General features: G+C 35.4%; 2 protein-coding genes across 10 annotated transcripts in view; one reads left to right on the top strand and one right to left on the bottom strand.

Annotated features, from left to right (window-relative positions):
- The window catches only part of SLCO1A2 (solute carrier organic anion transporter family member 1A2), a 117,675-nt gene that overhangs the window by 59,773 nt on the left and 31,634 nt on the right, over positions 1–26,268 (bottom strand). For 4 of the 8 annotated variants that reach the window (XM_039223591.1, XM_039223595.1, XM_039223593.1 and 1 more), the window contains exon 2: positions 5,076–5,135. The gene's annotated coding sequence lies outside the window, so the exon portion shown is untranslated. Of the gene's footprint in view, positions 1–5,075; positions 5,155–26,268 lie in introns of those variants that run through there. The other 4 variants (XM_039223590.1, XM_039223597.1, XM_039223599.1 and 1 more) reach the window with 2 other exon arrangements.
- LOC120225388 (islet amyloid polypeptide) overlaps positions 1–26,268 on the top strand; it is a 52,347-nt gene that overhangs the window by 9,761 nt on the left and 16,318 nt on the right. For both annotated transcript variants that reach the window (XM_039223602.1, XM_039223603.1), the window contains one exon: positions 2,088–2,204. The gene's annotated coding sequence lies outside the window, so the exon portion shown is untranslated. The remainder of the gene's footprint in view (positions 1–2,087; positions 2,205–26,268) is intronic.

The following is a 26,268-nucleotide window of genomic DNA, read 5'->3' as shown; positions in this document are numbered from 1 at the left end:
ATACATTTCCTGGTGAAAGATATCAGAAGAGTACTCAGAAAAACACTGCCAAGATTTGAATACTTGATACACATGGATGTGAAATTTGCCCAGGCTAAGGAAAAATGTTCTCAAGTGCATCAAAAAAATTCAAATGCATTGTTTCTAAAAATGTTGGTACAATTTATAATTAGTATTTGGCAAGATTATAGATTCTTCTGACATTAAAAACAATTCTCCTAGCTGATATTTTAAAACAATCTATAACTATTTTCCCCTTTCCTTTCCTGATGCACACCTTACACTAAAAGTTTTTATGAAGGTTTAATAATTGGCAAGAGGTAAGTTAGCATGCTTCTATAATGTCTCTTAGAAGCTTAGAAAAGTGATAGCCTACAGCAAGTGAAATAGACATTCTAGAACTTCTATGAAGATGGTAGGAGAAGGGATCAAAAAGCTCAAAGAAGCAAGCATGCAAAAGTAGATTTTGTCACACAAGGCCAAAATCCCCATCAGTCATCTATGTTTCACAGGAGACTCCAAAGGATACTCTATTTGCCCAAGCAATATGGAATTCATTGGTGAGCATTTTTGAGAAATTGAGAGATGACTACCTGGGATAACATTAAGAGACACTATTATAGAATATTGTTCCCTAAGAGCAAAGAGGATGGCAAAATCATAAAACAATAGAGGCCAAGTGGTATCATTTAAATATCAGAAGCAAAGTTGGTACATTTACTTTAAGTAGTGTCGAAGTTGGGGTAGTAACCAGTGGGATCTGAACTTCAGAAATTTATGGAGATGGTTAACAGAACATGCCAACCATAGGTGCAAGATGGGTAACCAACAAGAATGTTACTCAACCTACACAATCAAAAGAAATCAAGGATGGATTCTCAGGTGGCTGAGAGCAGCCATCCCTGAGAAAATGTTACAATATCTTGTTCAGTTTCCAAAAATGAACCATTTTTCAGACTGGAACCTACTGATTGAAGGGGAGGCCAGGTCCCCAAGAGGAAAGGATCATGAAATTTCAACACGTATATACAGTTTCTTCCAGTCCTTCCTAAATGACCTATCTAAACATTTACTAGAGTACTCTTATGCTAGGGGAAGTGATATACTCAAGCACTTCTGGGACTAGTATGTAGTGTCTGAATTGACAGTGATCCCTAGAGGCCATAATAGTCATTACAGACATCTTATTAGTCTGGGGCCATATGTAGACAGACAATAAATGGAGGCCTAATCCAGATCTGTCTTGCAGTGGGTCCACAGAGATACTTATGGTCATTTTTTTTATCAGCAATAATTAGAATGGATATTCTTGGTAAATGGTAGAACCCCCATATTTATTCCTTGGTTTATGGTGTAGGACCTATGGTAGTGATCTGTGGAGAACAGCAGAAATTAATGCCACCCTAAAAGGCCAAAAGTGCAGGACTCCTTTCCTATCCCCCATTTAACACACCACTCTGGTCCCTGCAATAAACAGACAAATTCTGGAGAATGATAATAGATTATCACAAACTCAAACTAGCGGTAATCCCATTTACAGCTGCTGGGCAAGATGTGATATTTTTTCTAGGGAAGATTAACATGATCTCAGGTTACTACATGTATATTGCATGTATATTATACAATCATTCATCAGTAAAATATATTCTTTTCTATCTTTATCAGAAAAAAAACCAGAAGTTGCTCATATTGGTGTGGGAGAAAAAATGATTTGCATTTACATTTACATTTACAGAGATAGCTACAATGGGAAAAGACAATGTGTGGAGGTAAAGGCAAGCTCTGGTATGAGAATCAAAATAGAGACCCTCCTGAGTTTCTTAGGATATTTATTTATTATTTAATTTTTTAATGTTTATTTTTTTATTTTGAAAGAGGGAGAGAACAAAGAGGGGAGAGGCAGAGAGGGAGATAGAATCCAAGGCAGTATCCAGGCTCTGAGCTGTTAGTCCAGAGCCTGGTGTGTAGGGCTCAGCTTAACAAACTATGAGATCATGACCTGATCCAAGGTTGGACACTTAACTGACTGAGTCATGCAGGTGTCCTGATCCCTCTGAATTTCTAAAGCAAGGCCTCACTCTCTGCAGCTACCAGGCCTTGAAAATGATAGAATGAATGACTGCCTAGAACACATCAAGTGACCATGTGACCAGAGCACCCATGATGAGCTGGATTCTGTCAGACTCAACAAACTAGAGAGTGAGGTAAGTGCCAAGCAATCAATCAAAATAAAAGTAATGCCTTTGTTATCAGGCACAAGCAAGTTCAGAGGGCATGCTCAAGCAGATAGACTAGACTCCATATCATCTATTAGTATTGCACCTATATCTTTTCATCAGATCATATCTACACTATCAGCACAGTCCCTTAATATCAGCTGACAGAGGAGACAAAAAAAAATATGAGTTTGGTTTATATGGGTGAGCTCACTATGTGAATTTGATGCAACTGTCCCTGAAGAATAGTTAGTATATAAGGTTCTTCCCCTGGGAACATGCCTTAATGGCCAAGACATCTTCAATGGAAAGAATTTTAGTTTGCAATCACAGATTACTGGGCTCTAAATAATTCTCTTCAATTCTGCTTGGAAAAACACCACTGTCTGAGCACATCTCTCTTTTATAGTGCCTCTTATCAATTCTAGTTAGCAAAAACCAGCTTGTGCTATCATTTCTGCCACAAAACCACCTTGCCTTTTCCACAAGTTTATTAGGTACTTTTTTCATTCTCTAGGCTATTGCAGACAAACTGTTTGACAAAATGATTTACCACCATGTAACATGAGTCACCATTTTCCTAAAAAAATTATAGGTTTTTGCCATCTGGTTTGAAAATCAGTATACATGTTTTAGTTACAGAAGAACCCTATTTCTAGTACCAATTTCTGTATTTATACGTTTTTGTACAATAATGTTACAAAACCTCAAAAACCTCAATGGCATCAAAACAACAAATATTTTCACATTTACAGCTCTGTGGGTTGGATATAGGCAGTACTTAGCTAAGACAAGGTGGAACCTAGGCTTCTGTCATGGTTCATTTCTATTCCATATATTTTCATTTAGAAATACAGGTTACCTGAAGCATATTCTTTTCATATTAGATGACAAGAGGGCAAGTGAAACAAGTAGAAGATGCTATTGCAGTGCTCCTTAGTGCTTTGTGCCAAACCTACATAGTATCACTCTGTCTGCCTTCTACTGGCCACAGCATGCCGAATGGCCAAGTCAGTGATGGGGGGGGCGGAGGTCATAGTATGTTCATCCATCGCCAGAGGATCTGAAAAGTCATATGGCCCTAACTGTCAGATCTATACTCACCCTATGCTCCAGCTATCTGTATCTGCTACTTACTTTTTCAAACTCACCTACAGCTATGCTCTTACATCTTACTAGAAAATGTTCTGCTTTCTCTGCTAATTACACTTATTATTCAAGGTCAAACCCCCAAAGCACCTTCTTTGAAGTCTCCCCCGTCCCATCTTCATCTTCATCTAACTTCATACAATTTTTTGTTTTTCATTGAATCTCTGTTTCTGCATTACAAATATATAGGTATGTGTATCTACAGACAGATTATAATCTCTTTAAAGGAAGATACAATATTTTACTCATAAAAAGAGCTTCTTCTACAAAAGAACTTCCATACTATGTGCCACTTATTTAGTGAACAGGTTAAAGGTGTGGTGAAATGTTAATAGCCCAACCAAAGGGGGCCAGTCTGGGCCTGGAACAGCCAGAGTCCCTGAGACTGTCACCTCCACTGTCACTTTTGTTTGCACTGATATGTAACACAAACAGTTATTTTTTGTGTGCCATTGAAGAAGCTCTAAAGCACCTAGACATGTGTTGTTCTGTTAATAAATATCTCATAAATACTCACTAAGCAAATTAACAAACTATAAATCCTTTCTATAAATTAAATGAATAGCAATTTAAAATCATACATTTTGAAGCAAATATTCTAAGGTCAAATACTACAGATCAGTGTGAATCACACATTTTATTGGAGTTTAAGTTGCATAAATTACATTAAGTTGTCATGGGATTTCTTAAATATGATGTTAATACATAGAAAATATGATTGTGCAAGTTATAGAAAAAATACATGCTTGAATAACTTTTAAAAAGGCATTATTAACTAAGTCTTTTCTTTCTTAAGTATTTTGAAGTCCAACCAGTAGGAATAAGTCAGATAATAATAAACAGAATTTACCTAAGAAAAGTTGATCAGCACATTTCTTCTGGTCAGGAGAAAATTATATTTTCTTGGGGCTAATGAAAACATGTCAAGATGAGTTATGATTTAACTAATTTCTGTGTGTCCATTTTATCTATATCTGAATGTTGGCCTATCTGATTTTCCCTCCTACAAGGCTAGAAATCTGAAAATACAATACAAGCTAAAGAATGGGCTGTCTCATCTCTTATGTCTGATACTATGGAGCTGTCTCTGCATTTTACTTGTCTTCCTGGAACTCATACCAATGCAAATGAGATAGATAAAAACACTGGGCACGTCCCTTAGTTTAGAGATCTGCCACCATGGTGGAGGAGATTGTTAAAAAGCTTTATAATTAAAGATTTATTTAATCTCATCTGTTCCCCTTATCAGTAGTCCTTGAATCAATTCCGTTTTCTTATTTCCTTTGCTACCACCTTTGTCCAATTTGCCATCTTGTCTAATGCTCTCTGTGCCAGCACTTTTATTTATTAAGGGAAAAATTATTTCTCCTTTACTTGATTAATACCTCTCCCTATCCTGGTTTGTACAGATTTGGTTAGTAAACATTTATTATATACCTAACACATACAGAACAGTCTTCTAGATGCATGGAGGATAGGTAGATTTAGAAAGTGCAGTTTCTATCTACATGAGACCTATGGCTTATTAAATAAGCTATCTATAGCAGTAACTATAATGTAAAGTTATGTCATGCTAATGCATAGGCTAAGGAACAAGTCTGGAGCCAGACTGATTCCATTTCTGACTCACAAGTGTCTAGCTGCATGACTTTGTAAAAATTATTCAATTTATTTCCTTATCAATAAAATGTACTCAGTAAGAGTATCTACCTTGAAGGTTTGTGTTGAGAATCAAATGAGTTACTATGTGCAGAGATCTGAGCATCATGCCTGGAACACAAAAAGTACCAAACAAATCTTAGTTACTATTATTACAGGAGAAAAAGATCACTTTTAACTTAGAGAATCACAGAAAGTTTCATGAATTAGGCAGCACTCAGACTGAACTTGAAAGGTAGAGGTTAGGTATTCTAGACAGGGAAGTGAAGGAGCAAAAGTCTGTCATGAAATAAGCAGGCTCCTTCAAGAATTTCTGCATTCCCCACAGGCAAACAGAAGATGGGGTCAATAACTTAATGTGGGCAACTGGTAATTAGTGAGACTAAATGATCTATGATTGCTTCTTTTCTGGGTCCTTCCCTCTCCTGCTATTTCTAACAGAATGGTGATTTCTCTGTGTGTAAAAAGACAGGAATGGATTAGATGATTATATTAATTTCCTGAGTGGGAAACCAAAAATCATTATGAGATTACTTGAAAGTCAGGTCCTAGATATTTGCAGGAGCAAGCCATCACTTGCCTGGCTCCCAAAGCAGTTCCTTACCTGCAGGCCTTTATTCCCTCCCCAACTCTGTCCTCCTACACTCCCAATACACAAGTGCATGCACACGTACATACACATACACACCCGCCTACGCACACATCTTATTTTGCATCTGTTTACAGGTAGACAAATGTACATTCTAATGTGAACACCTAGAGGTAATGACTACAGTTTTGTCTCTATTAACTGAAAGCAGTGACTGGTTTCAAACCAAACAGAAGAAAAAAGTAGCCATGTAGCCTGCTGTTACAGGCAGTTTTTTCTTTTGTTTTGTTTTGTTTTTGAAGTAGGCAGAACCACAAAGAACTTCATGCAAACCAATTGTAGCTAACCTAATGGGCATGAAGGAGAAAGTAGAGCTGATGAAAGTCTGGTCTGTTCCCTCAAAAAGAAGGGAATAAGTCAGGCACAAAAAAACCTTGCTTCACGCTAGAGAAAGCTGAATAAAAGTACTTTTTTAAAAAAAATATTTTTTATTTATTTCTAGGAGAGAGAGAGAGAGAGAGACAGCGTGAGCAGGAGAGGGTCAGAGAGAGAGGGAGATACAGACTCCGGAACAGGCTCCAGGCTCCGAGCTGGCAGTCAGCACATAGCCCGACTCGGGGCTCGAACCCACGAACTGCGAGATCATGACCCAAGCAAAAGTTGGACGCTTAACTGACTAAGCCACCCAGGCGCCCCTAAAAATACTTTTTAAAAGTTGCTTAGGATATATTCACACTAGCTCTCTGCATTTTAAGTTAGTAGATTTTTGCCGACTTTGCTGTTTATTTGAAACTGCACAGAATTGACATCAGTATCCAAAGAGGTCAAAGTATTATCTCCAGTTAGCCAACCAAATTTTTAGTCAGCTACCTTAATGATATTCAGGATAGATACATGTATTAAAATATGACTTGAACTACCTTTGAATTTGTCTGGATCATCTGAATTGCTTGAAAATTAGCTATGTTATACAAAGGGCTTTGATTAATATGACCTAAAGAAAGAAATATGACGTAAGTTGACTGTAGCTCAAAAACTTCATTTTCCTAAAGTTTTTTTACAAAAAGGTCATCAGTTATGATTCATCAATCACTGGCTAATGTAACTAGACAATATTTTACTTTCATTACTCACCAGGCCATGATTCTGAGTTTGTGGAAATGTGGCTGTCTTCACAGTCATCACCCAATAGCAAAAACGTTCTTGGTTAGCAGAATAGCTAATAGACATAATTTACTAATGTACCTTTTGTTTAAAATATCATTGGCCCTACCAATATAGAAAATTTTTAATTAAGCATCTGTTGGTGGTCCATTAACTCTTTCCTTTGGGCTGGGCCAGAATAAATGATTTCCTATCTGATGGGATTTTATTTTTTAAATTTATTTTAAAAATTTTAATGTTTATTTATTTTTGAGAGACACAGAGTGTGAGTAGGGGAGGAACAGAGAGAGAGAGGGAGACACAGAATCCAAAGCAGGATCCAGGCTCTGAGCTGTCAACACAGAACCTGACAAGGTCTCTGAAACCATGAGCCATGAGATCATGACCTGAGTCAAACACTCAATTGACTGAGTCATGCATGTGCCTCTCTGATGGAATTTTAAGTAAATTAATTCCAAAATATCACTCTCAAAAGGTTAAAATTTTCCTATACTCCTTCCTAAGATATTACAGAATTCCTGTTAAAAATGTAGTTCCATGAATAAAAGACTCAGTAAATATGTGTAGACTGGCTGATAGTATATTAGTCACTATCAGGTTGCCTTATGCTCAGTGAAATATTTGATCAATAGATACAGCTTATCATGTATGAAGTTGTACCTCATGCCTCCAGTCAAGCTAAAAGACCTACATGTACTGTAAGAAATCCACACACATGTGTCATGTACCCATGTGATAATATACCTATCATTTTGAGAGTCAAATTGTTGTTATCATTTATTTTTCCCTCCCTACTCTATATGAAAGATGACAGGCTACATCAAAGACTAACTTCTATGACAAGATATTTTTCAGTCCCTTTTGCTTTCCCTTAACTCTTCAGACATGTCCCTCAGGGGCCTCATTTTGCTACTTTTCTTTTTTGTTAATGTTTTATTTATTTCTGAGAGAGAGAGACACATCATGAGCAGGGCAGGGTCAGAGAGAGAGGGAGACACAGAATCCGAAGGAGGCTCCAGGCCCTGAGCTGTCAGCACAGAGCCCGATGCAAGGCTCAAACACACGAACTGTGAGATCATGACTTGAGCCAAAGTTGGACGATTAACCGACTTAGCCACCCAGGCACCCCTCATTTTGCTACTTTTCAGTGTGATGCCAGCTAACTAAAGACACCTTTCTAGCTAAGGTGTGACATCCAATTCCTTCTTCTCAGAAAAAAAAAAAAAAAAGATGCACGTTTGTAAAATACGGGAGAAAGCCCTTACCCTGATTATGTCATGCAAGGGAGAAATTTCAATAATGGGCATTTCAAATGTCAAAAACATAGGACAGAATAGCACAAAATTTTGCAATAGCTTTCAAATAATTTCTGTTAGGTGGCTATTTATATATGCTAATCTATACATTAGTAATATCTAGATTATTCTATCTATATAGAGATTAGTTATCATGTGTAACGTATGAGTATTGGCTAAAATAATATGAGTCAAACTGTTTTCTTTTGCCTGCTGGATAAAGTCCTTTAAGTATGAAAATATCACTATGGAAAAGTAAAAACTGGTATATTCATAACTGAACTTATATACCTTCAAAAATCAGATAAATATCATTTACTCAGTGACTATTTTCATGTAGCATTGATGTCAGGGGTTAAATAACTATATGTGCTGCCTATCAGAACTACTACAAGGAGAGATCAATAAAATTTTAGCATTATAAGAAACTTAAGAAAAGATATCCAGGGGCACCTGGAAGGCCTAGTCCATTGGGCAGCTGACTTCGGCTCAGGTCATGATCTCAAGGTTCGTGGGCTCGAGCCCCGTGTCAGGCTCTGTGCTGACAGCTCAGAACCTGATGCCTGCTTCAGATTCTGTGTCTCCCTCTCTCTCTGGCCCTCCCTTCTCACTCTGTGTCTCTCTCTCAGAAATAAATAAAAATTCTTTTACAAAAAAGATATCCAAGGAACACCATGCCTCCCCTTATCCACCATACCATAAACCCACAGGGTACCCATACTTGACCTCACATCATCATAAATTATAATGGTTCACCTGACTCGTTTTCTACAGTATTCTATGAACTTATTCTAATCTTTTCTACTTACTATGAAGCTAATCTATTTAGTAAATTCAGACTAAGATATTACTGCCTCTTAAGTTTGAATTTAGTATGATTCTCCCAGGCAGGTACATATTTTAATGGGCCTTTTGTTAAAGCTTTATCATTAAAAGGACTGGCTCACATGTTGGGAATTTTAGCACACAAGAAGCCAAAAGACAAATGTATATTTGATAGAAAGACCCTTTAAGATCCTTTATATTATGCTGTAACTTATCTGATGAATGTAGCAGAAAATTATGAGAGAAAGATGAGAAGGAATGAACATATTAACTAAAATCCTACCCATGCATAATAGTGCATTTGACTCATCAAATTATACACAAATAAAATTTTCTTTTTTTCCTTTTTTTTTTATGTCTGTTCTTTTTTTCAGGAGAGAGACAGAGACAGAGTGAGAGTGTGAGTGGGGGAAGGGCAGACAGAGAGGAAGACACAATATCCAAAGCAGGTTCCAGTCTCTGAGCTTCAGCACAGGCCCCGACACAGGGCTTGAAGTCATGGACCGCGAGATCATGACCTGAGCTGAAGTCAGATGGTTAACTCACTAAGCCACCCGAGCACCTCACAATTTTCTTTTTTAAAGGAAAGGTAGCAATCTGAAGTTTTAGATTTAGAGTAAGATTTTCTGTAAACTGAATTCAGTTGTTAGTAAACCCCAGCCTTTGTTTCTTTAATAACTAACTGTAGTACTGCTCCTTTTCCTTGGTAAAATCAGTGTTGAGAATAAAGGTTCTTTCTTCAAAATCCCTAGCTCAAATGTGTGGAGTGATTTTTCTAATCCATGTTTTGTAAATACAAAGCAATTAATCTACAGGAGACAGTAGATGGTAGTTATATACACACACAAAACTAAACCATAACAATACTTTCAAAGAAGCAGATTAATATTCAGTCTTTAGTTACTTGTTGCTTTGCTTTCCTTTTGATCTGTTTTTGTTTTGTGTTTGATTTTGTTAAGCACAGTTGCAGAATTTTCTAAGACTTTTTATAGTCCAAATTCAGTTCATTCTTCACCTAAGCTCAGATAATCAAGGTATGTGAAACTCTAAATGTATGTGCATATTCATATAGAATCTATCTTCTCCTTGCACTAAGAAAACTAAATTATAAATCTGTGGATCAATGCTTATGATATAAGCATAGTAGTCTAGAGACTGAGAATAGACTAGACTATTCTAAAATTTTTGAACCAGAGAAACATAACAGAAAAATAACAGATTTATCTGCGAGCAAATCCATACTACCTTTTATTCCCACTTTGGGTACAAACAATAACTATGTTCATTAATTTTAGGTAAATGGCTAATCCTAAAAAATTCAGGATCACTATCAATTTATGGGAATAGATTTATAGTATCATGTTATGAATTGTAATTGATTTAAAAATGTTTTTTACGTTTTCTTTATTTCTGAGAGAGAGAGAGAGAGAGAGAGCAAGAGCAGGGGAGGGTTAGAGAGAGAGGGAAATACAGAATCTGAAACAGGCTCCAGGCTGAGCTGGTAGTCAGCACAGAGCCGGACATGGGGCTCAACCCCACGAACCGTGAGATCATTACCTGAGCCAAAGTTGGAGGCTTAACCAACTGAGCCACCCAGGCGCCCCATGAGTTGAAATTGCTTTTAAATTGTCTTTTGCCATGTTATCATTGAAGCAAAACAGTCAAGACTGAACCAAAGATATAAAACTAAATTTTTTTTCCATTCCAAGTCATGAAAGACGATCACAAATTATGCTATTTTAACTAAATGAACTGATAATATAATTAAATCTGAGATCAGTTATAAAGTCAGTTTACCAAATGAAAAACTTTCCAAATTTACCAAATTTGCAAACATAAAAACTTTTTGTAAGGCATATTGTTTTTAAATATATGTATTTTTTATTAAATACATTTTAAAGAATATCCAATTTGTCAAAAGCTGAATCCTAGGCTTATTTGGTCTTTATTATTTTCTAATATATGTATAGAGTATATTAAAAGATATTAAAAATTAATATATTCTAAAATATAAGAATATTAATAAAATACAGCCTAATAATGTAAAATTATAATGTAATATTATAAATATAATAAATGTGAATAAATTCATTGAATATGGCCATATTTGTGAAAAATATATTCATGAAAAATATAATTAGGAAGAATGCTTTTATGAAGAATGTATTCATATGAAATGTATTCTTCAATAGTCTCTTGACTATATTCAAGAAGAAAATAATCATATTAACTTGATATAACCAATAAATTACATTTATAGGCAACCATATAAAAAACCATTTAATGTGCTCATACAGATTGATTAATCCTTGAAAACAGTCTACTCCATGAATAGCTTTCAGTGCCTTGATCTTTGAAGAATTCACCTACTTCCATAAAATTATGGTAGTAATTAATAACTAACTGTAGAAGGGAGTATGTATTGAAGAGTAGTCAAACACAGATACATTTTTGTTGAGCACAGGATGTAGATCAAGAGTGGGTTATTGTGTTCAAAAGAATTTGATTTGTATGTACAGTCAAATCAAACCATTACTGCCAGCTATGTGACTTTATACTGAGAAGATATCCCCAAAAGAAAACATATGTGGAACAATGACTATCTTTTATCCCTGCTTTAGCAGAAGCCATGGGCATAGCCATCTTTCCAGTAGTGAGAAACATCTAGTTTTAGATTCCAGAACAATTTCTTTTTGACTGAATTTTGGCTTGTTGTGTGACCCAACCTTCAATATCATCAGATGCTGTATATCCTGAATTTGCATATTTACCTAGGGAAGAAACACCCACATTTTCCAATGTACTTCATTTGGTCACAAGACGAGCTAGCCAGCAAGCCATACACATGCCATTGTGCCATCAATAGTAGGTTCAGTGTGTTTTGCAGTAATTGCCCAATGTAAATCCCCCTGCATAAGGTAGAGCATTTCCTTCACTCCTTGTGGAAATCCCTTAAGAACATTACTGATCTCAAATTCAAACTTATTTCAAACTACAGGTGGAAGGGGGAAGCTGCTATTTATAGCCTGTCAAAGCTGTATTATTAAAAGATGAGAAGTGTTTTTAAGGTACAGAAGAGTTGTCATTCTTTTGCTAACTTGATATAGAAATTGTTGAAAGTGAAACAACTTTGATGAAAACTTGCTTAAAATTCATTGTCAATGAGCCCAAATTGATCTGTTTCCTCACGTACAGTTTATTTGGTATGCACAGAGTACAAAGCAGCACACTGGGCATTGGAGTTAAGTGGTAACCTTCGTACATTTCATCAGCTTTTCTAACTCCATTTGCAATAATTGTCTCTACTTCACCATTACCATGTATCATAGCTCATTAGGCATGTTTTTTGTTTTATGTGCCTAAGTCTCAACAATATTTAACTTTCCCTGTGGCCTACAACTATGGTTTTACCTTATTTTTACACCCATATTCCCTAGTTAGTGCTGAGTCTCAAATGTGTACTGCATTCATAGTGCCAGGCAGTACAATAATGTGGATTCAAGAAATCTCAACCAAATCAAATATGACTAACTAAATGGCTGGTCTCACTTTACAGGAACTGTCTTGACTGCTAGAGTAAGTAGGAATTTACATGCATCATTCTCCCCATCTTTAGGCCCAGTGCTCATCGAGTCTTATATCAACACACAAATGATCAAGTACATGACTTTTATCTCTTTAATTTTATTATCAGTTCAATTCAGTCATTCATTATTGTCACTTTTCTTTGAAATAGTTGGTTACCAAAAGAAAAATACTAAATTCCCACTTCATTCCATACCCCAAAATAAATTCAAAAGCTAGTTCTGGGGGAAAATTTTTGCATTATTTATAGGCTATGATGGAAGAAAAGACCTTTCTAAATATAAAAGTAAAGGCAAAAACACATATATTAAATACTAAAAAGTTAAAATTCAGAGCAACAACAATAAAGAAAGAAAATAAAGTCTATTCATAGTGAATAAAAATCTGGGAAACACTGAAATACATATGACAAATTTCAATAGCTATAAATAATGTTTACCTACCAATAAGAAAGATATGCCATCAACAGAAACATGGACAAAAAATAAAAGCATATTCACAAAAGAATAAATAGCAAGGCAATTGTCATATATTTAAAATTATAAACTTTAGCAATTTTTTCAATAAATCACCTATAATCAGTATCTTTATTTCTTGACCTCCTTTCTCAACCGCTGTGGTTTCCAACCAAACCAGTACACTAAAATCCCTCATCAGGACCTCCAGTGAACTCAGTGTTGCTAAATCCAACCAACATCTACCTTTTAGTCCTTCTTTTTCTTCACCTCTTAGCAATATTGGACACTGAGGACCATTCTCCTTTTTTCAAAAAATAAATATTATCTTCGCTCGGCCTCATGACATCATATTCTGTATCACCTCTTACCCCCACCCTCACTGCACTTTGAGTCATTTATCAGCCACCAGAGATCAAAGGCAGAGATATTTTTTATCATTTGAATTAATATTAAGTTGATTCAGCCATTTATATTAATAGTGATACTATCTTCCATGTCTTTCCTTCTCTATATGCTCCTTCTTAGTCTCCTTTGGATGTTCCTCTTCTACCCACTTCATAAATTCTGGCGATTCTGAAGGCTCTGTTCTGTTATTATTCTTCCCTTCATCATTTTATCCCTATGGAGATTACCTGATCCTATTGTCTCCACTGCCATCTATAAAGACACAATCATCAGACTCTTTTAAACAATTGCCTGCTAAACATCTCAGCTTGGATATTTTGCAAACATTTCAAATTTATTGGTACCAAACTGTCCAAATCAGAAAACGTGGAGACTTCCCAGATTCTATTCTCTCCCTCACTTCCACATGCAATGAATTACTGAGTCTGTTTATTCTGCTTTATAAATATCTGCTGCATCCATCCACTTATCCCTGTTCTATAATGGACATCTGTTGTTTTGATTTTCTAGCACCCCTTCCACTTCTTTCTGTTACCAGAAGTCCTCTATTGGATTTATTTTTAACTCATTGAAAATATGAGTCTGTCCTTTTCTAGATAATGAAGCAGTAATAGTTGCATTACTGGAGCCACCTGTGGCCTTGTTTTTAGCCATATGGAAGAAGCCAGTCTGAGAGAATCAGTTTGAAAAGTAGAAAGTATTTTTTTAAAAATGATGGGTAATGACAGCAAAGAGAATGGGAAAGAAAGGGAGAGGGAATGAGGAAGAGACTGTTGGAGCTTTGGGTTTCTTTTGTTCCTAAGGCCAAGGTGAAATTTTTACTTTAATGTTTGGGTTATAAGAGTCAGTAAATTCTCCCTTTTGCCTTAAGCTGGTTTGACTCAGATTCCTATCACTTGTAAACAAGGAATTGTAATACAAACTGCAAGCCATTCCTGTCCACACTGTTGCCTCCTACCTAATCTCCTCAAATGCATCCTTGCTCTCCAATAATCCGTTCTCAAAATGCAACTAGAATTATATTTTAAGAATGAAAAATCCTATCCTTTAAAGAATGTCCTCAATCTTAACATGGTTTCCAAGGCTGTGGTCTGACATCTAACTACTTCTCACATTGTGTGTTGAATCATTTGATTGTGGTCCATGTTCTAGTCACACTATATTTTCTTCAGTTCCTCAAACATCAGTCAGTTTGAAAAGCTCTTACTTCTGTGCTTCTCTGCACTTCCTCCCCTCCCAGCTGGGTCAACTTCTGCTTATCTGTAAGTGTACTCCAGGAAGCTGAGTCTAACATCTTAGCCTAAATTATAGCTCTTTCAGATATGTTCTTCATCTTCAAACCTTTAACAGCTACATGCTAATGTAGAGTGACATCATATCTCTTATACTTTTAAACCAAGTAAACTTTAAGTTCGATCAGTGTAAGAACCTGATCTGTGTTGCTTACTTCTGAATCACTTCCCCTTCCTACCATCACCTACTTCAGTGACTGGAAGAGAATAGATGCCCATTAGTATTTGCTGAATTGAGACTGAATTTTAAATACAAATGAGCTGCCACTTTTTCTTATCAAATTGTCAGAGTTTTCTTTATTATAATAGTCAACATTGGCAAAGATCTTTCATGCACTGCAATGGAAATTGAATGGAAGATATCAGATATTTTTAAATGTGGTCTTTGACCTGACAATTTTATTTCTGAAAAGATTAAGAAACAATTATGGACAAAATAATATACAAGGGAATATTTACCACAGCTTTGTTTAAGTAAAACATTTTTAAATTATAGAAAAAAGCCTAAATGTACATCAATAGGGATTATTTATTTTATGCATATTCAATAGAATAAAATGTGGCTACTTAATATGACAAGATTATTATTGACATGGAAAAGTATTCATAGCATGTTCTTAAATAACAAAAGGCATGTTACAGAATGGTATGAATGATATGATGTCACTTTAAGTCTACATGAAGATATCTAGAGATTAAAAATCTATGTTGGGAGAATATTCATCAAAATATTATGTTTTATTATGTCTTTCAGGTGAGACTAAGTTGGTTTTTACTTTAATATTTTTGCTTACCTGTATTTTCTATGTTTTTTTAAATGAGCATATACTGGGTGATTTAGTTTTTTTCCTTATAAAATTGCTACCATATATCGAGAGCTTATAAACTTCTAGGCACTGTGGAAAATATTTCATATGTATTATCATTTAATTATCACATAATCATAAACTATTGCTTTTGTTACTCAGTATTATAAATGAGGAAATAAAGATGTAGAGATATTAACTTGTTTAAGGCCACAAAACCCTGGATTCCAATCCAGTTTTGTCAGCCTCCAAACCTTAGCTTTTAATCACTACACTATAATAACAAGGTGCCTAAATATGTACAAGAAACTCAACTAAGAGTACTGAGTAAATAAGAAGTTAGCAATTAGTAACCCTCACTTTCCAGTAGCTTAGCAGTCAATAAATAAGACATGTAGACAACTATACAACATGGGAAAATATGTTTTGTAACATGAGAGGTACAAACCTGGAGGTCACAAAGTTCAGAGTGTTTTGGGAATAACAAGCACGTCATCTTGTTTTATTAGTGCAGTTTCTCAAAATGTGGCCTTCAGTCCACTTGCCACATATTCCTCAGCTCATCTCAAGAGAAAAAATCCTTCCCAACTCAAGAGAAATCAGATGATTTCCATGAGCATCATACATTTGGTGTCTTGCATTTTTTTAAAGGCCTTACAATCTTTATAAACATTACTAGCAATAAAATGCTAAAAGCTTGAGAAGAAACCATTGATCAAGGGAATATAAAGAAGTGTACCAACACCAGGCTATATTGGGTTCCCAAATACCAGAGGTCAGACAAGTGCCATGTAGCCCACCAGCATCTCCTGGGCCTTTGGGTCTTAGTTTGTACTGATTTGAAATTGGCCTTAGGAAGTTTTCTCCTGGGTTGCAAACAAATCTTGAGACAGATTTGAAGGACAGATTGAGATGGATTTGAAATGCCTCCAGATACCCGTATTCTTATGGAAAATGTCAGGCCTCCAATTGCATCAGCCTTTTAGTCACTACCTTAAAAGCTCTGCTAGGATTTTGTTTTGTCTTGTTTGTTTTGTCTTGTCTTGTTTGTACTAGATGACATTTTATTTTTTATTGTGGAAAGGACACTTAACATGAGCCCTAACTTCTTAAATTTCTAAGTACACAATACACTATTGTTAATTAGAAGCACAATATTTTACAGCAGGTCTCTAGAATTTATTCATCTTATATAACTGAAACTTTATACCTGTTGAACAACAAATCCCCATTTCCCTATTCTCAGCCCCGACAACCACCTTTTTACGCTGTATGAGTTTAACTATTATGATACCTCATATAAGTAGAAAATCATGCAGTATTTTTTATATAGCATACTATTTTCCAAGTTCGTCCATGTTGTCACATATAGAGTTAATAGACTAAGGTGACTTAAAGGTTTTTAATGACTCAAACCTCTTAAAATTTTGTCTAATTTCTATGACCTACCACTCCTGGTCTTTCTGCCCTTTGCATTTAAGGATAGCTTTTAAAAAGGAAAGTCATCTGTTTTATTTCACAGACTGACAGATTAGAATTGCACTTCACCAAAGCACTTCAGTCCAGACTTAAACCAAACCTACACTACACCCACAGTTTATCCAGAGATAAACTGAATTTATCTCCAGAAATGCAAAGAGATGAAATCCTAAGATGGGTGAATGATAGCAATTAGAGAAGACTCTAAGAGATTCAAGCCATTAAAAGCCCAGGGGGCTTCATTTGGTAGCTCCAGTTCCATATTGTCAGTAAAATTCCAAAGAATCTTACTCTATTTTCCCAGTAACTGGGTCATCACCCCCATTTCTTCACCTTCACCTGTTTCAGTAAGGTCATATGACTGAGGAAATCTCTGAATTGAACATTTGGAGCCCCTTAGTAGGGGTGCTACTATGACTGTGTGTAGATGTGTCCGAGAACACCAGTCATCATCATGAGTCCTTCAAGGCTGTCTACATATAAACACTCCTTTTTGCTTATTATCTGTTTATAGATAAAATTTTGTTTCTGTAGGCCTCTGAAACTGAAAATATTTGTTCAGAACACATAGATGTTGGCTCTTCCACCCCCTACCAAAGGTATAGTGCAACAAATATTGTCAATCCCTCTATGCTAAAACACACTGTGTTTCCCTGTGCTGAACATATTTGTTTGTCTCACTGATTAGTGAACCGTTAACTGTTTAGTTAACTGTTTCTAACTAATCTGCCTGGGGGTGGAAGGACTACAGGTGCATGTGGGCAAAAATATCCCAGTGAGCTTGGGAATTTTGTCATCCAATCAAATCACACTTAAAGTGAAACCACTAATCTTTAAAGCAATTTTTGGCATGTTATTAAACTTCTCAACAGTGGATATAAATAGATAGATTTCAACTTAAATTTTATGTTACTCTGAGCAGTGCTATAACATAACCACAGGGTCTCCTTCTTAAATGATTATAGGACCTGTATAAATGATCAAAACCTAATCAGTTCTTTTAACTATATGCAGTATCACTTAAAACTTATCTCTGTAATTAGATCCAACCCCAGCATTCATAATTAAAAGAAATGACTACTTGGGGGTTTTGAGGGGTTTTTTGTTTTGTTTTTTTAATTTTTAACTGTTTTATTTATTTCTAAGAGATAGAGACAGCGTAAGCAGGGGAGAGTCAGAGAGAGAGGGAGACAGAGAATCCAAAACAGGCTCCAGGCTCTGAGCTAGCTGTCAGCACAGAGTCTGACATGGGGCTCAAACCCATGAACTGTGAGATCATGACCTGAGCCAAAGTCGGACGCTTAACCAACTGAGCCACCCGGGTCCCCCAAGAAGTGACTATTTGGAGTCAGTTAATTTTATTGCATATCTACTTGGGTAAGAAGTTACTTAGAATTAGGTCAAATTGCAATAAAACACAAGTATAAACAACAGAAAGTAATATTATTTATAAAGTGTTTCTAATATAAAACAAAACAAAAAATATAAACAAGATTTGAAAGAGCTAATGAACTTCTAAACCATGATAGACAGTAATATTATATAGAGGTGGGAAAAGGTTAATCCAAAGACTTCTACAACATGGAAGGTTTACAGCCTCTTTCCATACTATCTGATTTGTGTTCAGGAAAAAAGAGTAAGAGCAACAACAGTCAAAGATCAGTGGCTTTGGTAGGAAATAATGTATGATTGCTCTAATGGGCCTATTCTTTTTTGTTCTTCCTTTTTATTTAACTTATATTTGAAAATCTCCTGTGGACAACTTGGCTCTTTCCCAGAGGTTTGGCCCAACCCCAGGTTCCATTGCTATCAGACCTAGTAGAGGACAAAGCACAGACCAGGCAGCTGAAGATCTGCAAAGATGTGGGGACACCCCTATAGTGTAGCTAAGGAGCATTGCTGATGAGTCAATAGAAAAGAGAAGGTCAGGCTAATGATTATTCTCAGGTGGTCATTTTCTGCTATTTGACAGTGAAAACAGAGATTTGAATTTCCCAAAGTTACCTTCCTTCAAAATCCAATCTTAGTTGTAACAATTAAATCTTTAAAATATTAATTTCTTAACGTATGTATAATTGTTCCAACTGTGTGTCAGCTTTGGTGTGTGGAAATGGAGGTTAGACTCTTGATGCCATATCCTAACATGAATTTGAAAGGTTTTACAATCTCTCAAAGCATTCAAATGATCATCAGTAGAAGTTAATACTTCCTACTTCACAGGGTTGTTTGAAGATCAGGTGAAATATTGTACAAAATACCTGACTCAGAGCAGGTTCTAGATAAGCATACATTTCTAATGTCCATCTCCCTCCTCCCCCATAAGAAATTTCCTTTCAACTCTTTGGGAACAAGATGCCAACAATTATCTCTTTCTCTCTCAGCTTACCAAACTTTCCTGCCCGTTCCTGAAAGATCAATAAACATTTGTTGAATGTGTAGTTAGCAAGTGCAAAGTATTTTTCACAGGTTATTTTAACCTAACCCTATCCTCTCCTGAAGGTATTAGTTTTTCTTTCTCCTTTTTATGATGAAAGCTCTTCAAAGAGGTTACAGTAGTATTGTCAGGGGAAATATGAATGTTTGGATGCTGTGCTCACATTTTAGATTGCATGTTCAAGTACGTATTTTCCACATACTATTTTCCCATCATAATCTTAAAAGAATTCTGATTCTCAATATGTTAAGATCCACTGATAGACATCAGTAACATTTCAGGACTGTCACACTATCCCTTTATATCTGCTACTCTCCTTACTATGCATTGAAAGTTTCCTAGCTATAGTCATAAGTAAACTTTGTTTTAATGTTTATTTATTTATTTTGAGAAAGAGAGAATGAGATAAAGAGAGAGAGAGTGAGAGAAGAGCGCACAAGTGTGAGCAGGGGAGGGGCAGAGAGAGAATCCCAAGCAGGCTCTGAGCTGACAGCTTACAACTGTGAGATCATGACCTTAGTCAAAATCCAGTCAGACACTAAATAGACTGAGCCACCCAGGTGCCCGGTCATCAGTAAACTTTTACTTGCCAACTTCCAATGTCTATTTTTAGTCTTCATCCTACGTAATGTGTCTGTATCATGTGACAATAATCCTAGGCTTGGAACTTTCTTGGAACTTTCTTGGAACTTTCCCATCATTCATTTTTGACATTACTTTCATTTCCCAATAAGTCATGTTTGTGCACTCTCATTGCTTTCTCTGTTCCTACTACTCAGTATGACTCCTAAATTTTGAGATTTCCCCAGATATACTTTGTCTTAAGTTATTCTTGTTGTACATGCTCTTTTTGCATTATAATTCATGTCCAAAAATGTCCCGCATTTCTAGGTCATACCTATCCTGATATTCAAATCCGTATTTCTAGGTAATTAAAAAACAAATTGCATAAATGTCCAAAAATACACTAAAGTTTTAAGCTTCACTAGTAATGAAAGAAATCCAAGTTATTATAAAAATATTACTTTCTTTTATCATATGAGTGATGGGTAGTTATTTTTTCTAAATAATATAGCTGTTGAAAATTTTAAGGACAAACAGATACACTAATGCATTTCTAAAAGAGAGTAGATTATTACAACCTTTATACAGAGGAATTTGGCTATATAGCTCAGAATTCTTTGAAATATGCATACGCAGTTTTGCTTCTGTACTGTGAAGTTATACCAAATGACCCCCACACTAAAAGATACTGGGGTAGAACTGGGGTTCCTGGATGGCTCAGTTGGTTGAGCATTAGACACTTGATTTTGCCTTGGGACTTGGGTGATATCACAGTTTCGTGAGTTTGAGTTCCACATACACTCTGTGCTGACAGTATAGAGCCTGCTTGAGACTCTCTGCCTTGATATTTCTTTGCCTCTCTGTCACACAAAATAAATAAATAAACTTGAAAAGAAAGACAACTAGAAATTGGATAAGTTAGGCATGGCTAAACTCATAAGAAAAGGAAATCTCAAAGTAGAAGGGGGGAGACAATGAACTAAAATTTGAACACACCCACAAATAAGTAGTAAGTAAAAGAAAGTTTCCCTGGATACAAATACTGATAAAAATCCTGAAATTATGAAGTCTTAACCTTTAAGTCTGTCTCAAGGTTAGAGAGCTAATGTGAGTCTTCTGTCTAACTCTGGGCCCTCCATGGAGCTAAAGTGATCCCAAATATTGGTAAATTCCCATAGTGATAAATGAAACCATACACATCCTTTCAAGGGAACATCTCAGTATGGGCCCCTCAGATTCCTATAGATTGAATTTATTTATTTATATTTTTAAAATATTTATTTATTTATTTTTGAGGGAGAGAGAGAAAAGCACAAAGAGATGGAGACAAGGGATCTGAAGAAGGCTCTGGACTGGGAGCTGAGAGCCTGATGAGGGGCTTGAATTTATGAACCATGATATTATGACCTGAGCTGAAGTTGGACGCGTAACCAACTGAACCACCCAGGCACCCCCCACCCCACAGATTGAATTGAAAAGTATGTGATCTTATACATACAAATGAAGCCATTTTGACTGATAGCTATCAGAAACAAACTACAGATTAAATTTCTAAGGAAATTCATATACTGAAATTATCAGAAACACATTAACTGAACACTGAATTAATTAAAAACCTAAAATTGGATTTTTTAAAATCAACCCCAAAAAGACTATTAAAAATGAACAAGAAATATTTAAAAGTAAAACAACTTAATCTTTGATATTAAAAACTCATTTAATGGGTAACAGTTTATCAGATAGAGATGAAAGAGATAATTCATTAACTGATTAAGAGATCTCAAGAAAACACTCAGAATTAGTATAAAAGATTCAGGAACCAGACCCAGTTTGAATTCCAGCTCTACCACTACTTGAGTCTGTGACCTTGGGTATGTTACTATCCTCTTGTATTTCAGTTTCATTATTTATTAAAAAATAGGGATTTGTGTAAGGATGAAGTGCTTGGACCAAAGCTGACAATATTAAGCCTTTGGAACAAATATTATTAATATGACAGAGGTAATTCCAAAATATCTATAATATCAAGAAACACATAGGCTTAACTTCCCTACCAAAAGAAGAGGTTTTTCAGATGACTCAGAGGAAAGAAATCTCACCTTATGCTGTGTAAGAAACACACTAAGTACAAAATTATTCAGAAAGACTAAAAGAATGAGCAATGATATATACAGAATATGCAAAAAAGAAAAGAGAAAAAGAAAAAACAAGAGCCATTATAATATAAAACAAGGTAAAATTCAGAACAAAAAGCATTAGAGAAAATACAGAAAAGATAATTTAAACGTACTAAAGGGGACAATTTATAACAAAGATATGTGCTATACATTTCTGTGCATCCAGCAATGGTGAGGCAATTTCACACAGTGGAAAATTCAGGAGGTACAAAGATAAATCAGCAGAAACAGCATTGGGGTTCGTTCTCGTCCCAGTCCAAGACATAACAAGACGAAAAGCATAAAAAGAGAATATAAGAGACTTGAATAACATTTTCAATAAAGTACATGATATGCACATATCATATATATACTGAAATTGCTAACTGAAGTAGAAAGTATGGCTTCAAAACCGCGCTTATGGAACCTTAACCAGAACTGATCATTTATTAGGTGACCAAAAAAAATTATTAAAATTTAAAGTAAAATCAATACAGAAAATATTGTTTGACCACAAAACAATAAAAGAAAAGTCTTCCACTGAGAAGGATTTAAAAACAAACCTGTAGAGTTAAAGAAGAGGATAAAAACAAAAAAAATTGCAAAATTTCTAGAAAACAACTGTTATGGGTTGAATTAGGTTCCCCCCAAATTCATATGTTGAAGTCCTAATAGTACCCAAGAATGTAACCATATTTGGAAATAGAGTCATTGCAATTGTAATTAGTTAAGATGAGATCAACTGGAGTAGTTCTGTCCCTTAATCCAGTATGTCTGGTGTCTTAATAAAAGAGGGGAAAATTGGACACACACACACACACGCACACACACGCACACATACAGAATACCTCATGGAAATGAATAGAGAGATGGGTGTGATGCTTCTTCAAGCCAACTAACACCAAAGATTGCCAGGCAATCACCAGAAGCTAGGGGAGAGGCATGGAACAGCTCTCAGAAGGAAGCAATCCTGCTCACATCTTTATATCAGACTTCCAGGCTCCAGAACTATGAGACCATACATTTCTGTTTGTAACTCACTCAGTTTGTAGTAATTTATTCAGCAGATTGAAAACATTACTGCTATTTTTCTGTTCATTTGCCCAAATCCCCAATTAGACCATATTTCAGAGTTTAGTACCCAATAGATCCCTGTAAATATCATTGAATAAATAAGTCAAGCATCAAAGTGAGTAAACTAAATTCTCCCTACAGTCTCTTCTAACTTAAAGACTGCTGTTCATTTGTTGGTGTGCTTATTTTGTTTTGATTTGGGGCCTTTCAAATTTGAAATAGGCCTTTCAAAAGCTCCTAATCTGTATTAGGATCTTAGAAGTCATTGAAAATACATTATTTTTTAATATTAAAATAGTTTAGAAATAATACATGTTCATTAAGATCATTTCTTGAGAAACTTTTAAAATATAAAGATGCAAACCTAGAATACTGAGCTCTCCACAAAACGTTACAAATAAATTGAAGCTGTGAGGGAAGCAAAAACACTCGCCTAGATTTTGGTGGGGCACAGCGGGCTCCTGTCTCTTTTCAAAATACTACTAGTTTTGAATCTGGTAAGAAGAGATGTGAAGAGAGTATTGGAGAAGACATTTTTCACCTTAGGGACTTAAAATTTGTGGTGCTTCATTTTTTTAATGTTTATATATTTATTCATTGAGAGAGAGAGAAAGAATGCGCACATGTGAAGGAAGTGTGGAAAGAGAGAATTCCAAGCAGGCTCTACATTCAGTGCACAGCCGAACATAGAGCTCAATCTCATGACCGTGAGTTCATGACCTCAGCCAAAATCAGATTCAGAAGCTCAACCAACTGAGCCACCCAAGTGCACCTCTGTGCTACATTTTAAAAGATGGCAGGAAAGAATGACTCTATGTGGTGTGAAAACAGTGGCAATTCTAGATTGCTTTCCAGAAAAGTGCTTCTGTGATTTTTACAAAGAGTTGAAAGTATGTATGCTGGAAAAATTATCCACTTTGTTATTTTGTAGCTTTTTACATAAAAAAATAATCTTGTTTAGGTGGTCAGTGTGGAGTGGAATCAAAACACATTCTTTTATACAAAGTGGCTTGGATTATAAACAATTTTTTTCACAGACTTCAAGGTGTACATACAGCATTATCAACAATAGTCAGACTATGGAGAGGGCCCAGATGTCCACTGACTGTTGAATGGAAAAAGAAAATGTGGATATAAAAATGGAATGCTACTCAGCCATCAAAAAGAATGAAATCTTGCCATTTGCAACAATGTGGATGGAACTAAAATGTATTATGCTAAGTGAAATAAATCAGTCAGACAAAGACAAATATCATATGCTTTCACTCATGTGGAATTTAAGAAACAAAACAGATGAACATATGGGAAGGAGTGGGGAGAAAAAGAGGAGAATGGGAAGCAAAACACAAGAGACTCAATGATAGAGAATAGACTGAAGGTTGATGGAGGTAAGTGGGTGGGAAATCAGCTAGATGGGGGATGGGTATTAAGGAGGGCACTTGTAATAAGCACTGGGTGTTATATGTAAGTGACGAATCACTGAATTCCACTCCTGAAACCAATATTGCACTGTAATGTTGGCTAACTAAAATTTAAATTTAAAAAAAGGGAAGAGAAAATAAGTAATGCCTTCTGATCATCCCCCAGCTATTTTTTGTTAACCCACTGGGCTTAATAAATAAGACCATGATCTATCAAAAAATAAAAAATATATAAAAACAAATAACAAAAAAACATTTTTTCCTCTGAAAATATTCAGAACAGGATTTTCACACTGTTTGTGGCAATTCATTAACAAAATAGGTTTTTAAAATTAATTTATCTTCTTAATTCTGGTATAGTTAACATAGAGTGTTATATTGGTTTCAAGTATACAATACAGTGATTCAACAATTCTATACATTACTTAGTGCTCATCATGATAATTGTACTCTTTAATCCTCATCACATATTTCACCAATTTCCACCACCACCACCACCACCACTTCCCTTCTGGTAGCCATCTATTTGTTCTCTATAGTTAAGAGTCTTTCTGTTCATTGCTTCCTGTCTTTGTTCATTTGTTTGTTCCTTAAATTCCACATATGAGTGAGATCATACGGTATTTGTCTTTCTCTGACTGACTTATTTCACTTAGCATTATACCCTCTAGATCCATCCATTTGTTGCAAATGGCAAGATTTTAATCTATTTTTTAAGCCGGAGTAATATTCCATTGTGTATATATACTACAACTTCTTTATCCACTCCTCTATCAATAGACATGTGAGTTGCTTCCATGTTTTGGCTACGCAAATAATGCTGCAATAAACATAGGAGTGTATACATCTTTTTGAATTAGTGTTTTCATATTCTTTAAGTAAATACCCAGCAATGGACTTTCTGGATGATATGGCAACTCCAGTTTTAATTTTTTGAGGAATCTGTTTTCCATAGGTTTTCCATACTGTTTTCCATAGGCTGCACCAATTTACATTCCTACCAACAAGGCATGAGGGTCCCTTTTTCTACACATCCTCACCAGCATCTGTTGTTTCTTGTGTCTTTTATTTTAGCCATTCTGACAAGTATAAGGTGATATCTCATGATGGCTTTGTTTTGCATATCCATGATTATGAGTGATGTTGAGCATCTTTTCATGTGTCTGTTTGCCATTTGGATATCTTTTTTGGAGAAATGTTTCTTCATGCCTTCTGCCAGTTATTTAATTGAATTATTTGATGATATTTTTGGTATCGATTTACATAAGTTCTTTATATATTTTGGAAACTAACCCCTTACCAGATATACCATTTGCAAATATATTTCCCATTCAGTAGGTTGGATTTTAATTCTGTTCATTCTTTCCTTTGCCATACAGAAGCTTTTTATTTTGATGTAGTCCCAAAAGTTTATTTTTTCTTTTGTTTCCCTTGCCTCAGGAGCTATATCGAGAAAATTTTTGCTACGGCCAATGTCAAAGAAATTACTGCTTGTACAAATCTTCTAGAATTTGTTTGGTTTCAGGTCTCACACTTCTGTCTTTAACTCATTTTAAGTTTATTTTTGTGTATGATGTATGAAAGTGGTCCAATTTCATTCTTTAGATTGTAGCTGTCCAGTTCTCACAGCACCATTTGTAAGAGACTTTTTCCCTATTATATTTTCTTGTCTTGTTTATCAAAGATTAATTGCCCAA

This window comes from Hyaena hyaena, unplaced genomic scaffold (assembly GCF_003009895.1).
Source record: "Hyaena hyaena isolate Hyena2069 unplaced genomic scaffold, ASM300989v1 scaffold_1393, whole genome shotgun sequence".
Taxonomy (NCBI): Eukaryota; Metazoa; Chordata; class Mammalia; order Carnivora; family Hyaenidae; genus Hyaena; species Hyaena hyaena.
Note: the sequence above shows the minus strand (reverse complement) of the source record. Positions and strands in the feature narration are given on the sequence as shown.